Source organism: Miniopterus natalensis, chromosome 4 (genome assembly GCF_054644295.1).
Source record: "Miniopterus natalensis isolate mMinNat1 chromosome 4, mMinNat1.hap1, whole genome shotgun sequence".
NCBI lineage: Eukaryota > Metazoa > Chordata > Mammalia > Chiroptera > Miniopteridae > Miniopterus > Miniopterus natalensis.
Genome location: NC_142084.1, coordinates 64,254,796 through 64,260,097, shown reverse-complemented (window position 1 = coordinate 64,260,097; position 5,302 = coordinate 64,254,796).

Below are 5,302 nucleotides of genomic sequence, written 5' to 3'. Positions count from 1 at the left end.
GCTTTAGAATCTTGCATGATGGGTGTCCTTTTATTTATTTGTTTTGTGTGTTTTCACTTTTTTTGGTGCTTGGTTTGCAAGAAGAAAGTCTCAAGCATGTTGTTGGTACAAGTCAGTGTAGCTCAATAGCACTTTATATGACCACGTGCTGTTCCCTGTGTCCCCACCTGGTTCCTTTCCGTGGCATTTGTGCCTCAAAGCCAGTAGTTCACCCCAATGCCCAGTGGTGACCCACGGAAATAAGTGATCACTCAGCTCCATTAGATGTAATGGGGTCGGATCTATCCAAATACTTGATTTTTTAAGTGACTGCCCACCCCCTTCATTCTGTGAAATTCTCAGACTAGATCATCCTGGCCCCTGGACAGGTCGAATTCCCTTCTGTGAGCATAACAAACATTCCCGGGCTGGGGGGAGGGAGGGTGCGGGGATCACAAAAAAAGGGCTGCAGAACCAGCAAGCCGATTCCAGGCAGAGTCCACAATTTCAATTTCCTAGCAGCTGCAGTTACAATAGGAAAAAGAAACAGGTGAAGGTAATTTGATGGTATGCTTTATTTAACACAACAGAGCCCAAACATTACCACTTCCACTGTGTAATCAATATGAAAAACTATGGTATTTTACATTCTTTTTTACGAAGTCTCTGTAATACGAGGGTTTTGCCCTCAGCACATCTCAGTTTGGACCCACCACATCTCAGGTGACACACGTGGCCATGTGTAAATCCTTTCTGCGCTCTGTCCTCTCCCAGCTGTCATAGCCCATAGGGTCTCAATGGAGATCATCCTACACCCTCAATCCAGGGACACGGGGCGATGTCTGGGGACATCTGTGGCTGTCACAAGTTGGGATGCTTCTGGCATCAAGTGGGCAGGGGCCAGAGATGCTATTCAACACCCCACAGTGCCAGGGACAGCCCCCACAGAGAATGACCCAACCCTAATATCCAAAGTGCTCAGGGGAGAGAGCCTGATTTAGCCCAACCTCCTCCCCAAATTTGATACTGTCCGGAGGCCAGTCGCCCAGCAGCAGAGGTCAGACCCTGACTTGTGTGCGTGGGGGGCGGGGGTGGGGGCAGCCCTGCTTGAAGTCACCAGGTTTTCTTTGTCTAGAGCCTGGAACACCGTATGGCAGGGGTGTGTGGGCAGGGTCAGCAGAATCTTCTGGAAGGTGGGCAGTTGGGAGAAGTACGCTCAGCCAGCCACCGGGGGAGGAGGTGTGTGCCAAGTAGGGCAGGAAGCCTCAAGCCCAGAAGGTGGAACTTGGCCTCCCTCTCTTGCTGTGGACTCCCAGGTTAACGGAGTTCAGAGGAAGCTGTGACAGTGTTTCCCAGAAAGCTGGGTTTGACATGGCGTAGGGGTGAGGAAGGGGAAGGGACTCCGAAACCAGAAACAAGTAGGGCCTCCAGCCCCCACGTCCCCCTCTCTGGATTCCTTGCTGACCAGGTGTTCCAGCTCCAGGCAGGCCACCCGAGGCTGGAGGCCAAATCTTGAACCATAAACCAGGTAAGTAGAGGACCCGGTTGTTCTGCAGTCCCCATGGCAACGACTCGGTGGCTCTAGAGGAGGAAAGAGGGCAGGAGGGAGAGGCCTGGGCCTCATGGCAGCCTGAATGGATGACTGAGTCTCGAGTTTCTACCCAAGCTTCCCAGGGGACATAGGGAGGCCCACAGAGAAGCACCTGGAGAATCAGAGAGAAGCCTCAGGTGAGAGAGGGACTCAAGCCATGTGCCCTGTCTCCTCCCCCACCATCCCCACCCCATGGCAGCAGGAGCTGGACTACCTGTACTAGCATCACAGCTGCCCGCTGGCTCTGCATCTTCAAGGAAGGTCATGCCCTTGTGGATCTCACTTCCCTCCTCTGCAATCCCTCCTCTGCAAAGGGGGTCATCACAGGAGATGGCTGGCATCTGCCATTCCCCCAGTAATGGCCTCCCCTTTTACTCAGGTCCCCTTCCCCCCTTCTGTGGGGACCCAGGTTGGGGTAGGGGCTACCCAGGGGTCCTTGGGGAGAAGAAGGAGAGGGAGGGGAGATACAAGTCTTTCATTTACTCTTGCCTTACTGTCTGCACCTGCTGCTCCCTGTTCTGGAAGGTCCTCTCTTGCATCCCATTCCCCAACTCCTGCTCAAGCTTCAGGCTCAGGACCAACATCCTCCCCCTTCGGACTGCCAAGGGCTGCCAGACCTCCACAGTAAACCCTCAGCACAGCTGCTGCATTAACTTTACCCCCATAGTCTTAAGTCTTGTGGCCTTGGACTTGACAGTGGTTCTTCAACACAATACATAGGCACAAACAGCAAAAGGAAAAATAGGTGAACCTGAACTTAGTCAAATTTGAAAACTTGGATGCAACAAGAGAGTGAAAAGACACCGCACAGAGTGGGAGAAAATACTTGTAAATCCTGTTTGGGAGACGGGTCTGGTGCCAGAATATAAGAAAAATCTTTAGGACCAGGCAGCCAAGAGATAATCACCCAATTAAAAAGTGAGCAGGGCCTGGCCAGCGTGGCTCAGCCGTTGAGCATACACCTAGGATCCAGGAGATCGCAGTTTGATTCCCGGTCAGGGCACATGCCCGAATTGCAGCCTCGATTCCCAGTCGGGGGCATGCAGAGGGCAGCGGATCAATGACGGCTCTCTCATCATTGATGTTTCAACTCTCCCTCTCCCTTCCTCTCTCTGCAATCAATAAAGATATATTTATTTTAAAAATAAAATAAGCTCAATGGTTAGAGCATGGGCCAGCGCACCGAAGTGCCGCAGGTTCAGTTCTCCCGGTCAAGGGGTCATCCCTGCGCCGGTCAGGGAGCCTTCGGGAGGCAACTGATCGCTGTGTCTCTCTCACATCCAAGTTTCTCTCTCTCGCTCTCCCTCCCTCCCTTCCATTCTCTCTGAATATTAATGGAAAAAAATATCCTTGGGTGAGGATTAGCCAAAAAAATAAAAATGAAAAAGCAGGCATTGGATGTGGATGGACATCTCCCTAAAGACCACATACAAGTGGCCAGTGAGTGCCTGCACTTAGTCTCCCCATGGGCAGCAAGGGCGCCTGGAACTGAGGGGAGGGGGCAGGGCGATTGGGATCAAAATGCCTGGGTTCTGGCTGGCCCGAAAAGGGGAAGGGACTCTGCAGAGATGCTCAGCGCCCTAGGGCTAGGAGATGAGTTAGCAAGGATGTGGCCTGAGGTCCCAAGATGGGGGCGGATTGGGGTGAAGCTGGGGGCGGGTAGGGGTGGGGCTGGAGTGGCCCGACCTCCCAAGGGCGGGAGGGATGCCTAAACCCTTAGATGCAAGGTGCACTGTCCCCTGTCTTCACCCCCACATTAAAGAGCAGGAAGTTACTCTGGGATCACAGCATGGATCCCGTGTGACTCCCCCTCCTCCTCACCTGCCCAGGGGGCTCCCCGCCCAAGGGGAGGCGTGAGGCGAGGCACAGGTGCTAGGAGGCCTCCCGCCCACCTGCTATAGGAAGGATGTCCCTTCCCTGTCCTCCTTCCCCTCCCAATCTCTCCCCTCCCCTCCCCTATTTTCTCATTTGTCCCCTCCCCTCTACTCCCTTTGACCTGCCCATCCCCAGCCCACCGATCTTCCTTTTTAAAGGGGAGGGGCCATTTTCCAAAGCTGAGTACCCAGCCCTACTGGCCCTTCTGTGGAGCTTCTGGAAGCCTCTCAATCTGGTGTTTGGAATTCCTAGGTTCATAATCTGAGTGGAGGTGGGGACAGGGTTTTCCCAGAGCCCAGCAGAGACCTGGAGAGCCTGGTGCCAAGCTGTCTCTTCTGGGTGCTCCTCCTGCTCCCATAAAATACCATACATCATTTATTGCGGGTGGATGTGCACTGATCAACACCCGTTTTGGTTACCTTAAAGCCTGCCCTCACTCACAGCATCATGATTCACTGGAAACAACCCAAATGTCTATCAGTGGATGAATGAATAAATAGAACATCCACACACTGGAATATTACTCAGCCATGAAAAGGAGTGAAGCTCTGACACTTGCTACAACATGAATGGACCTTGAAAATACCATGCTCAGTGAGAGAAGCCAGACACAAAAGGCCTCATAGTTTGTAGTTTTGTTTATGTGAAATGTTCAGAACAGGTGAATCCACAGAGACAGAAAGTGGGTTCCTGGTTGCCAGGAGCTGGGGTGGGGGGATGGGGAGTGACTGCTGATGGAGATAGGGCTTCTTTTGGGGTGATGAGAATGTTCTGAAATTAGTGGTGATGTTATGAATGTACTAAAAGCGACTGATTTGCAGACTTTAAGTGGGTAAACAGTATGAGAATTATATCTCAATAAAGCTGTATAAAAACAACAGCAACACCCTCTCATGTATGTACACACACTATTTCCCAGGAGCTGTTACTGACATCCCCAAGTGACTCCCCTGTCCTGTCTGGTTAGTCCTTAATCAGGCCCTGAGTGGGGTGCTGGAGAGAGAGGTGAATGGGCCTGGTTCCTACCCTTAAGTGGCTCTTGGGCAGGCTTAGATGGGAGTGGATCTGTCTACCAGACTGTGGACCCCCATCCTGTAGGGCCAGGGTGAGAGTGAGGCAGGGACCAGAGACCAGCAGGTGTGCTGGAAAGCAAGCACAGCAGCTGGGCTTCCCGCTGGGGTCTGCCAGACAATGGAGCCCCAAGCCATGCAGGAAGCCTCAGGGGACACTGTCACCCAAACCCAGGCCCTAGACTCAGGCCGCATGAAGCTCCTTCCTGGTGGTTTCTGGGCCAAGGGTCCCTCGCTGGGTAAGGCAGCCAATATCCTATTCTGCCTTGGACCTTGCCCCGCCCCCTTCCAGTGGGGACTTTCTGGGGCTGTTCTTGACATTTGCTACCCTGGTCAGCAAGTCTTTGATCTTCCCAACACCCTGTGGGGTGGACATGATTCAGCCCTACTTTTATGAGGGGCAGGGAGCACAGGAAAAGGAGCCTAGAACCAAGAGGTTATTCGCCTGGCCCAAAGGCATGCAGAGAGAACTTGACCTTGACTCTAAGAATGCCCAGGCCAGAGGAAAGTAAGGAAAGGAAGTGAGTAGCCCTGGGGGGACTGGGGTGGAGGCTGCACCTGACACAGCCTGCCCCCCTCCCCTTTCTTCTTTCTCTCCTGGGCCTGAAAGTGAAACCGGTGACACCGAAGTGAAACTGAAGCTACTGCCTGGCAGCCAAGCTCGCCTGCAGAGGGGGAAAGAGAAGGAGAGAGGGTGACTCCTCCAGCCAGCCCACGTGGCAGGCAGCGGGATGGAGGGAGGGAAGGAGGAGTTGCTTTTTAAATTTCAGTGATTTAAGAAAAAAAG